General features: G+C 42.3%; 1 protein-coding gene across 1 annotated transcript in view; it reads left to right on the top strand.

Moving 5' to 3' along the window:
* BFSP1 (beaded filament structural protein 1) overlaps positions 1–12,711 on the top strand; it is a 72,807-nt gene that overhangs the window by 24,215 nt on the left and 35,881 nt on the right. The gene's annotated exons all lie outside the window — the stretch shown is intronic.

Genomic DNA, 12,711 nt, shown 5'->3' with positions numbered 1-12,711 from the left:
GAGGTTCATAGGCTCTTGCACTAGAGAAACTAGGCCCTGCCTCCTTGACTCTGCTTGAAAGTAAAAAAAAAAGTGATTTTTAAACTTAGCAACCACTATCAGCTCCAGGAAATGTACAATTTACTTTTATAAATACTGTTTTCACAAAGCTTCCCCATTATCTGGCAATAGCCAATTTTTATTTACAAATGATATTTATTTTACAGGATTTGCTATTTACTGACCCTGCCTCCTTGACACTTGGCTTAAAAGTAAAAAAAAAAGTGATTTTTTAACTTAGCAACCACTATCAGCTCCAGGAAATGTACAATTTGCTTTTATACTCTAATATCTATCTCACTTTGCCTGCAGCTTCTAGATGCAAATACAACTGACAGATATTGTTGCTCGCGAATATTCGCAATGCAAATTTTATTCGCGAATATCGCATATTCGCGAATTTGCGAATATTCGCGCATATAGCACTATATATTCGGAATTATGAATATTCGTTTTTTGATCAAACTCTGAAACATTGCGATTTATCCCCTTAACCCGATAACGACCATGGACGAGTATAGACGTCCAGGTTGGCGGGCGTTCCCGCACCTGGACGTCTATACTCGTCCATTCTTCTCGTGGGTGCTGCCCAGTGCACCCACGAGATCGCGGCAGGGACTCGGCTGTATCACACAGCCGGGACCCTGCTGCACTGCCAGGACCGAAGTAAACTTCGGTCCCGGCAGTTTTAACCCTTACAGCCGCGGTTGGAAGTGACCGCGGGCTGTAAGAGTTATGACAGAGGGAGGGGGCTCCCTCTGTCACTCCTGCAGCACCCCGCATCGCGATCGCGGGGTGCTGCGTGTAATACGCGGCTGGCCGGGGCCTGTCGCACTGCCGGGAGTGAAGTTCACTTCACTCCCGGCAGTTTAACCCTTACAGCCGCGGTCAGAAGTGACCGCGCGCTGTAAGGAGTTCTGACAGAGGGAGGGGGCTCCCTCTGTCTCTCCTGCAGCACCCTGCATCGCGATCGCGGGGTGCTGCTGCATACCTGGGCTGCCGGGGGTCCTACAAAGACCCCCAGGTCTGCCCTGGGTATTGCCTGTCCCTGATATGCTGCCTGCTAGTGAAAACTGGCAGGCAGCATATAACTGCAATGCTTTGGAATACTAAGTATTCCAAAGCATTAAAAAGTGTAAAAATAAATAAATAAATAAAATAAAAGTGTAAAAATAAATAAAAATGTAATAAAAGTGTAAAAAAAATATATATATTAAAAATACATTTATTAAATTAATCTAATAAAAAAAAAAAAGCATAATGTGTAGGATCGCATTGGCGGACATCCGCAGCATGTAATATGCTGCGGATGTCCGCCACGTGATCCTACACATTATGCAGCAGTCACGGTAATGAGCTCGCTGCTGCGGCTGGGTAGCTTTGTGCGTCCACTCATAGCGGTGGATTTTCCGCCAGCAGTCATGAGCGGACACACTGAGCTACCCAGCCGCAGCAGTAATGGATATATTCACCATGAGCGGGTGCTTATTCCCACAACATGGCGGATATATCCATCAGGAGCCTTAACTGTCACAGACAGACGCGTTATACTGCCAGCCGACCAGCCAATAACTTGTAGGGGTGCGGTATATAAATGGGGTCACTTGTGGGGGTGGGGGTACTGTTCTGTCCTGAAAGCCAAATGGCGCTCCTCTCCTTCTGAGTCCTACCACGTGGCCAAGGAACCATATATGGCCAAAGCGGGGGTATTTCCGAACATGGGACAAGCAGCTAAATAAAATATAAGATGCATTTCTTTCAATATCAGAAGTGATGTACAAAAAATATGCCCCCCAAATGATGCATTTGTGAAAAATTGCAATTTTCGAATTTTTTACACTGACTTTGTAATAATTCCTGCCAAAAAACTATGGTGTTAAAATACTCACTGTACCCCCTAGCGAATACCTTGAGGGGTCTAGTTTTTAAAATGGGGTCATTTGGGGGGGTGTTCCTATGTTCTACTACCTTTTAATTTCTGCAAACCTTGCATAGCACATAAAAAAAAATGTACTTTTCAAATTTTCAAAATTTTCAAAATTTCAAGTTAAATTGTTAGGGTTCTAACTAATTTAAAATGTTAATTAAAAACTAAAAAATGACGTCAAAATAAAGTAGACATTTGAAAGTATAAGTTTCATGAACTGTTTGGTCAGTAAGTATAAATATATGCAACCAATTAGTGTTAAAATAGCAAAAAATCGTAATTTTTTGTAAAAATTTCATGATTTTTTGCATTGTAAAAAAAAACTACAAATGATATCGGCTTACTTTTACTATGTACATGAAGGACAACTTGTGACAAAAAAACAATGTCAGAATTATCGTGATTGGCAAAACGTTACCAGAGTTATTCTCTAATAAAGACAGACATCCCCGATTTGAAAAAACAGGCCTGGTCTTTCAGGGGCGTACAGGTTTATTTGCATTGGTCCTTAAGGGGTTAAGGACACATGACGTACTGGAACATCATGTGTCCGCTCCCGATCTATAACGCGGGGCCATGGCGTGGCCCCGCGTCATAGCAGGTCGGGCCCGGCCTCTAATAACGGCCAGGACCCGTGGCTAATAGCGTGCGGCATTGATCGCGGTGCTGCACGCTATTAACCCTTTAGACGAAAGTGAAAGTATGCTGGTTAACTCGCGGCATCCCGAACAGCTTACAGGACAGCAGGAGGGTCCCTACCTGCCTCCTCGCTGTCGGATCGCCGAATGACTGCTCAGTGCCTGAGATGAGAACAATTAAAGGGTTATCCAGCATAAGGTGATTTTAGTACTTACCTGGCAGACAGTAATGGCCTTTTGTGAACTTATATCTCCTGTTTGACTTTTCTTTTTTGACTACAGATCCCACAATTCTATATTCCTCCTTCCCACACATTAGCCACCCCACCCATATAAACATAAATGAGCTGCAGACCTGTGGTTTTCAATCAGGGTGCCTCCAGCTGTTGCATTAGTTGCAGATTGATCCCTCCACCCATTGAAGCAGACCGGCTCCCTGTCACCACCGGATTAGTGAGTCAGGTCTCGGCTGCATTGCAAGCTGGGAAAAATCTGAGACAACAGTAATTTTGTATGCTGGTAAAAATAAATAGTGAGGTGAAAATCACAAACGAATTGTGAGAAAACCATCACACACAGTTACAGACACTATGTTATGAACTACACTAACTTTACAGCTCCTGTAGTATAGTCAAATAAAAAAAAAAAATTCCCGGAATACCCCTTTAATTTCAAGTGAATATTTTTACCCCGGTGCTAATCGTTATAATGGGAGCCCAACACCATAAGAGGTCACATAATTTCCTACATTCCATAATTGTTTCCATGTCTCTAAGCAGCATGTCATGCCAGAAACAACCAGAGCTTTCATAGCTCTTCTACGTCTGCTTCTTTTTGGATGCACCCGCGAAAAAAGAAGCAGGTCTGTATTGGAGGAAGTGTTGTACGCAGTGTTGGTCTTCCTTTAACCCCTTGGGGACCGAGCCCATTTTGACCCTAAGGACCAGAGCATTTTTTGCACATCTGACCACTGTCACTTTAATCATTATTAACTCTGGGATGCTTGTACTTATGAATTTGATTCCGAGATAGTTTTTTTGTGGCATATCCTACTTTATGTTAGTGATAAATTTCCGTCAAAACTTATAATTTCTTGGTAAAAAAATTACAAAATTTCATGAAAATTTTTAAAAGTTAGCATTTTTACAAGTTTAAAGCTCTCTGCTTGTACGGAAAATAGAAATAACAAATAAATGATATATTGATTCACATATACAATATGTCTACTTTATGTTGACATCATAAAGGTTACATGTTTTTAGTTTTTGAAGACATCAGAGGGCTTCAAAGTTCAGCAGCAATTTTCCAATTTTTCAAGTAAATTTCAAAATCTGCATTTTTTAGGGGCCAGTTCAGTTTTGAACAGAATTTGAGGGTCTCTATGTTAGAAATACCCCATGATGGACCCCATTATGAAAACTGCACGGCTCATCGTATTCAAAATTACATTCAGAAAGTTTGTTAACCCTTTTTTTTTTTAAACAAATTTTTATTAAATTTTCATTGTTATAAACAGACATCACATATAGATGGTTAAGTGCAGATTATCGTTGAATAAGAGCCATAACAACATTCAATAAACTACAAACCAGAAACTATAAACTCCACACAGCTAATGGAGAACCCAAGTGGAAATGCGAGGCAGTATCACAACATTCATTCGCGCAAATTAGGCGCGCCATGCTTGTATTATGCTAGAAGTCAGGGTCAAGAGGTAAGTCGTAATGGCCCCAGTGAATCACTCAAAACCCCAAGACAGTACCAGTCTGTCGAGCTAAAGGGCTTTACTATGTCCTCGATTTCAGCTGATGTGTAGTGTGCAACAATAAAGTCTTGCCATTTGGCGAAATATTTTGCTGTGTTTGTGTTCATGTGTCGTTCAGTGTCAAGCCTATCTATCCCACATAACAGTTTAAGTTGCGATATGACCATGGAGATGGTGGGAACAGAAGGGGAGAGCCAGGCTGCGAAGATACACCTAAGTGCCACTAAGAGGACAATGTGAACTAGTTGGGGTGTTTTGGTGGGGCCCTGGTCGGTCAGGTCAGGTGGTCTAAACTGATGAAACAATAGGGCTCTTGGCGTATGTGGTAGTGAAATTTCCCATTTCTCTCTGATATATGATATAATCATTTGCCAATATCTTTCTGTATGGGGGCACGTCCAAACTCCATGCCACATATTCGTCAAAGGGGTAGCACATTTAGGGCAGGCAGTGATACGATCGGGGAAATCCGGGGAAGGCAGTATGTTAAATCCATATAAGGCTTTGTGGGCCATTTTGTAGTAGGTTTCACGCCATCTCTCATTGATAATACATTTACGGATGATATTCCACCCATTCAAGATACATTCCGAAATATCATCTCCCGGTACCCATGAGGTCCACGCTGAAAAAATAGAAGAGGGTGTAAATTTCAGAAGTACTTTCCTAAGGGAGCTGTATATCATGGAGATGGACAATTTACGAGGTTCCGAACCAATAAGAAAATCTAGTTCGTTCTTTGTAGCCTCTTTGGACAGGTCACGCAATCGACTAAAGAAGAAGGAGTAGATCTGTTGTATAGGTAAAGCATGAGACGGGGGAAGGTTGTGTAGGGAGAGCAGTGTGGTTGGTCGGAGCCAGCGTTTCTGAGTAACGTCCATAAAGTGTTTGGCCTTCGTGAGGCCTTTGTCCGACCAAAGGTCGAGCACCCTAGGAGGAAGTCTTGGGGGAAACTCTGGATGTTTCGCCAGTGGTAAATGTTTGGATAAGAGGTAAGGTAGTCCATATAACTTCCTGACTTCTTTCCAGGATGCCACCGTATCCCTCAGCAGTACAGAGCGCTTCACTATGGAGGGGAGTTTAGAGTATGTAGTATGTAAGAGGACCGCTAGGTTCCATGGGGCCGCTAATTCACTCTCTAGATCGTAAAGAGCATGGTAAGAGGATCCATGTATCCAGTCATTAACAAATCGAAAAAGACACGATAAATTGTACCCTCTTACATTGGGAAAATTCAGCACCCCATCAGGCCTATTGAGCATCAGTTTGTTTAGCTCGATTCTGGGCCTCTTGTTAACCCTTTAAGTGTTTCACAGGAATAGCAGCAAAGTGGAGGCAAAAATTCTAAATCTTTCTTTTTTACACTAACATGTTCTTGTAGACCCATATTTTTATTTTTTTTATTTTTACAAGGGGTAAAAGGAGAATAAGACCCCCAAAATTTGTAACCCAATTTCTTTCGAGTAAGGAAATACCTCATATGTGGATGTAAAGTGCTTTGTGGGTGCACTAGAGGGCTCAGAAGAGAAGGGATTTTGCTGAAAAGGTTTTTGCTGGGCATGTCACATTTATGAAGCCCCGATGGTGCCAGAACAGCGAAAAACACCCCACATGGTATACTATTTGGGAAACTACACCCCTCAAGGAACGTAACAAGTGTTACGTAGAGCCTTAACACCCCACAGGTGTTTGAGGAATTTTCAATAAAGTTGGACGTGAAAATGAAAAATTTTATTTTTTTCACTAAAATGCTCATGTAACCCCAAATTTTTCATTTTCACAAGGGGTAATAAGTGAAAATGTCCCCCCAGATTTGAAACCCCATTTCTCTCGAGTAAGGAAATATATCATGGCCCTCATTTACTTTTGCAAACCCGACATGTTTTGTCCTGTTGTGCGCCAGATTCTGTCACATTGCGCCAGAAATTCTGTCTGCACCAGAATTTGCGCCAGAATTTGCGCCAGAATTGAAAAAATCCCGACCACTCTCCATTTTGCTAAGAAAACCCGAAAAAGGGGCATGGCCGCCGGGAAAAGGGGGCGTGTTCCCGACATTTTCACTAAAACCCAACACATTTACTAGGGTTTCCACAGAAAATGTGGTGGAATTCAGCTGAGGAAAACCCTACAGATCAGAGCATGTGTAAAAAAAAGCAAAGTGTAGGGAAAGTGGAAAATGTAGGGAAACCTTAGTAAATACTGTGGAAAATAAATTGTAGGGAATTAAAGCCCACAAAGAAACCTACACTCTTAGTAAATAAGGGCCAATATGTCGATGTAAAGTGATCTGCGGGTGCACTAGAGGGCTCAGAAGGGAAGGTGCGACATTGGGCTTTTGGAAAGAGAATTTTGCAGAAATGGTTTTTGGGGGCATGTCTCGTTTAGGAAACTCCCTTGTTGCCAAAAAAGCAAAAAACACCCCACATGGCACACTATTTGGAAAACAAAATCCCTCAAGGAACGTAACAAGCGGTACAGCGAGCATTTACACCCAACTGGTGTTTGACAGATCTTTGTAACAGTGGGCTTTACAAATGAAAAATTACATCATGTGAGGTGTTAAGGCTCACTATACCCCTTATTACATTCCATGAGGGGTGTAGTTTCCAACATGTGGGTATTCATTTTTTTGTGTTTATGTCAGAACCGCTGTAACCAGCAGCCACCCCTGTGGAAATCACCAGTTTAGGCCTCAAATGTACATTGTGCGCTCTCACTTCTGAGCCCTGTTGTGCGCCGGACAAAGCATTTTACGTCCACATATGGGGTATTTCCGTGCTCAGGAGAAATTGCGTTACAAATTTTGGGGGTCTTTTTTTTCTTCCTTTTACCTCTTATGAAATGAAAAGTATTGGGCAACACCAGCATGTTAGTGTAAAAAAAAAATTACATTTACACTAACATACTGGTGTAGACCCCAATATTACCTTTTGATAAGGGGTAAAAGGAGAAAAAGCCAACAAAAATTTGTAGCGTAATTTCTCCCAAGTACGGAGATACCCCATATGTGGCCCTAAACTGTTGCCTTGAAATACGACAGAGCTCTGAAGTGAGAGAGCGCCATGCGCATTTGAGGCCTACATTATGGATTTTCATAGGGGTGTACCCGGATGAAAGCGTTACACTTGCCTCCTCCACCAAAAATACTGTACGTCAGTTTTCCCGAAATAGGGTGCCTCCAGCAGTTGCAAAACTCCCAACTTGCCTGGACAGTCAATGGCTGTCTGGCAATACCGGGAGTTGTTATTTTGCAACAACTGGAGTCAACAGTGTAAGCGTGTAGTGTATATGTAGTGTTTTACTCTTTGTTTAGGGTTAGAGTAGTGTAGTGTTTTTAGGCAACTCTGTGCACACTGGGTTATTATTGCTTCTTGTAGTGGAAACTAGCCAGCATGTGATTCTTTACTGTATATTTGTGAATATTAAAGGGGTACTCTGCCAAAAAATGTTATCCCCTATACAAAGGATAAAATGTACGATCATGGGGGTCCCGCTGCTGGGGACCCCCACGATCTCCGACATGGCACCCCAGTCATCTGTGTACGGAGTGAACCACACTACTAGCCGTCACGCCCCCTTCTATAGACATGAATGGAGGGGGCGTGGAGTGACATCACAAACTTGGAATCTCCAAGCTTCCGTGTTCCAGATGCCATTGCTGCCGGCCCGGAGATCGCAGGGGTCCCCAGCGGGGCCCCCGCAATCAGACATCTTATAAAATTTTTTGGCAGAGTACCTCTTTAACCCCTTAAGGACGGCAGGCGTATGCATACGCCCCCGTTTTAAAGTCCTTAAGGACTGAGGGCGTATGGATATGCCCGTGGGAATTCCAGTTCCTGACGCTCGCCGAATTTTTCTATGAAAAAGTGCGCAGCCAGCTCTTGCAAAACTACAACTCCCAGCATGCAGAGACTACCAAAGGGCATGCTGGGAGTTGTAGCAGTGTGCCTTCAGCTGTTGCAAAACTACAACTCCCAGCATGCCCTTTGGCTGTCAATGCATGCTGATTGTTGCAGTTTTGCAACAGCTGGACACACATTGGTTGTGAAACTGAGTTTGTTAGCTAACTCAGTGTTTTGCAACCAGTGTGCCTCCAGCTGTTGCAAAAATACAACTCCAAGCATGCACTGAGAGACTGTACATGCTGGGAGTTCTAGTTTTGCAACAGCTGGAGGCACACTGGTTGCAAAATACTGAGTTAAGTAACAAACTCTGTGTTTTGCAACCAATGTGCCTCCATCTGTTGCATAACTCCAACTCCCAGCATGTATGGTCTGTCAGTGCATGCTGGGAATTGTAGTTTTGCAACAGCTGGAGGTTTGCCCCCCCCCCATGTGAATGTACAGGGTACATTCACACAGGCGGGTTTACAGCGAGTTCTGCTGATTCTGCGGCAAATTTTCCGCCGCAGCTCAAACTCCCAGCGAGAAACTCATTGTAAACGACCGTCCGTGTGAATGTATCCTAAAAACACTACACTAACACATAATAAAGGGTAAAACACTACATATACACATACCCCTAGTCCCCCCCCCCCCCCACACTCCAATAAAAAAAATAAAAATAAACATATTGTACGGCAGTGTTTCCAAAACGGAGCCTCCAGCTGTTGAAAAACTCACATTATTGCCGACAGCCACTGACTGTCAAGGCATGCTGGGAGTTTTGCAACAGCTGGAGACACCCTGTTTGGGAAACAGTGCCGTAGGGTATTTTTGTGGCGGATTCAAATACCCTATTTAGTCCTCAAATGCGCATGGCGCTCTTTCACTTCGGAGCCCTGTCGTATTTCAAGGAAAGAGTTTAGGGCCACATATGGGGTATTTCCATACTCGGGAGAAATTGAGTTACACAATTTTGGGGGCTTTTTATCCTTTTACCCCTTATGAAAAGGAAAAGTTGGGGTCTACACCAGCATGTTAGTGTAAAAAAAAATTTTTTTTACACTAACATGCTGGTGTTGCCCCATACTTTTAATTTTCACAAGCGGTAAAAGGAAAAAAAGACCCCCAAAATTTGTAACACAATTTCTCTTGAATACAGAACTACCCCATATGTGGGCGTTAAGTGCTCTGCGAGCGCACAACATGGCTCAGAAATGAGAGCGTGCCATGTACATTTGAGGTCTAAATTGGTGATTTGCACAGGGGTGGCTGATTTTACAGCGGTTCTGACATAAACGCAAAACAATGAATACCCAGATGTAACCCCATTTTGGAAACTACACCCCTTACGGAATTTAACAAGGGGTATAGTGAGCCCTAACACACCACAGGTGTTTGACAAATTTCCGTTAAAGTTGGATGTGAAAATGAAAAAAAAAAAAAAAAAACATACCCCATATGTTCATATGTTGATGTAAAGTGCTCTGCGGGCGAACTACAATGCTCAGAAGAGAAGGAGCGCCATTGGGCTTCTGGAGAGACAATGTGTCCGAAATTGAAGGCCATGTGGGTTTACAAAGCCCCCACAGTGCCAGAACAGTGGACCCACATGTGACCCCATTTTGGAAACTACACCCCTTACTTATTGTAATAAGGGGTGCAGTGAGCATTTACACCTCAAATGTGTCTGACAGATTTTTGGAACAGTGGTCCGTGAAAATGAAAAATTTAATTTTTAATTTGCACAGCCCACTGTTCCAAAGATCTGTCAAATGCCAGTGGGTTGTAAATGTTCCCTGCATCCCTTATTAAATTCTTGAGGGGTGTAGTGTAAAATAGGGTCACATGTGGGGGAGTCCTCTGTTCTGACACCACAGGGGGATTTGTAAACGCACATGGCCCCTGACTTCCATTCCAAACAAATTCTCTCGCCATAAGCTCAATGGCGCTCCTTCTCTTCTGAGCATTGTAGTTTGCCCGCAGAACACTTTACATCCATATATGGGGTATTTCCATACTCAGAAGAAATGGGGTTACAAATTTTGGGGGGCTTTTTCTCCAATTACCCCTTGTGAAAATGAAAAATTTGGGGTAAAACCAGCATTTCAGTGAAAAAAATAAAAATTTTCATTTTCATGTCCAAATTTAGTAGAAATTTGTCAAGCACCTGTGGGATGTTAAGGCTCACTGGACCCCTTGTTACGTGCCTTGAGGGGTTTAGTTTCCAAAATGGTATGCCATGTGGGGTTTTCTGCTGTTCTGGCACCATAGGGGCTTCCTAAATGTGACATGCCCCCCAAAAACCATTTCAGCAAAATTCACTCTCCAAAATCCCATTGTTGCTCCTTCCCTGCTGAGCCCTCTACTGCGCCCGCCGAACACTTGACACACACATATGAGGTATTTCCTTACTCGAGAGAAATTGGGTTACAAATTTTGGGGGGCTTTTTCTCCTTTTGTCCCTTGTAAAATTTGAAAAAAATGGGTCTACAAGAACATGCGAGTGGAAAAAATGAAGATTTTGAATTTTCTCCTTTACCTTGCTGCTATTCCTGTAAAACATCTAAAGGGTTAACACACTTTCTGAATGTCATTTTGAATACTTTGAGGGGTGCAGTTTTTATAATGGGGTCATTTGTGGGGTATTTCTAATATGAAGGCCCTTCAAATCCACTTCAAAACTGAACTGGAAAATTGTTGCTGAACTTTGAAGCCCTCTGATGTCTTCCAAAAGTAAAAACATGTAAACTTTATGATGCCAACATAAAGTAGACATATTGTATTTGTGAATCAATATATATTTTATTTGAAATATTTATTTTCTTTACAAGCAGAGAGTTTCTAAGTTAGAAAAATGCTAAATTTTCATGAAATTTGGCAATTTTTCACCAAGAAAGGATGCAAGTAATAAAGAAAATTTACCACTGTGTTAAAGTAGAATATGTCACGAAAAAACAATCGTCAAAAGCATCCCAGAGTTATTAATGCTTAAAGTGACAGTGGTCAGATGTGCAAAAAAGGGCTCAGTCCTTAACCCCTTAACGACGCAGGACGTATATTTACGTCCTGCGCCGGCTCCCGCGATATGAAGCGGGATCGCGCCGCGATCCCGCATCATATCGCGTGGGTCCCGGCGCTAATCAACGGCCGGGACCCGAGGCTAATACCACACATCACCGATCGCGGCGATGTGCGGTATTAACCCTTTAGAAGCGGCGGTCAAAGCTGACCGCCGCTTCTAAAGTGAAACTGAAAGTATCCCGGCTGCTCAGTCGGGCTGTTCGGGACCGCCGCGGTGAAATCGCGGCGTCCCGAACAGCTGATCGGACACCGGGAGGGCCCTTACCTGCCTCCTCGGTGTCCGATCGACGAATGACTGCTCCGTGCCTGAGATCCAGGCAGGAGCAGTCAAGCGCCGATAATGCTGATCACAGGCGTGTTAATACACGCCTGTGATCAGGATGAGAGATCAGTGTGTGCAGTGTTATAGGTCCCTATGGGACCTATAACACTGCAAAAAAAAAGTAAAAAAAAAGTGTTAATAAAGGTCATTTAACCCCTTCCCTAATAAAAGTTTGAATCACCCCCCTTTTCCCATAAGAAAAATAAAACAGTGTAAAAAAAATAAAAATAAACATATGTGGTATCGCCGCGTGCGTAAATGTCAGAACTATAAAAATATATCATTAATTAAGCTGTACGGTCAATGGCGTACGCGCAAAAAAATTCCAAAGTCCAAAAAAGCTTATTTTGGTAACTTTTTATAACATTAAAAAATGAATAAAAAGTGATCAAAAAGTCAGATCAAAACAAAAATCATACCAATAAAAACTTCAGATCAGGGCGCAAAAAATGAGTCCTCATACCGCCCCGTATGTGGAAAAATAAAAAAGTTATAGGGGTCAGAAGATGACATTTTTAAACGTATAAATTTTCCTGCATGTAGTTATGATTTTTTCCAGAAGTGCGACAAAATCAAACCTATATAAGTAGGGTATCATTTTAACCGTATGAACCTACAGAATTTTGATAAGGTGTAATTTTTACCGAAATATGCACTGCGTAGAAACGGAAGCCCCCAAAAGTTACAAAATGGCGTTTTTTTTCCGATTTTGTCGCACAATGATTTTTTTTCCGTTTTGCCGTGCATTTTTGGGTAAAATGACTAATGTCACTGCAAAGTAGAATTGGCGACGCAAAAAATAAGCCATAATATGGATTTTTAGGTGGAAAATTGAAAGGGTTATGATTTTTAAAAGGTAAGGAGGAAAAAACTAAAGTGCAAAAACGGAAAAACCCTGAGTCCTTAAGGGGTTAAGGTGAAAAAGGGCTCAGTCCTTAAGGGGTTAAGGAGACTTTCACTTTTATAGCAGTGGAGATGTCAGTAAGTCCTGTCTAGCAACTAGAATGTTGTTAGGAAAATTTTGCACTATTGTTATATGTTACTGATTGTTTTGG

Source organism: Hyla sarda, chromosome 3, assembly GCF_029499605.1.
Source record: "Hyla sarda isolate aHylSar1 chromosome 3, aHylSar1.hap1, whole genome shotgun sequence".
Taxonomy (NCBI): Eukaryota; Metazoa; Chordata; class Amphibia; order Anura; family Hylidae; genus Hyla; species Hyla sarda.
The sequence above is the reverse complement of the archived record's forward strand: the minus strand, read 5'-3'. Positions and strand labels throughout refer to the sequence as shown.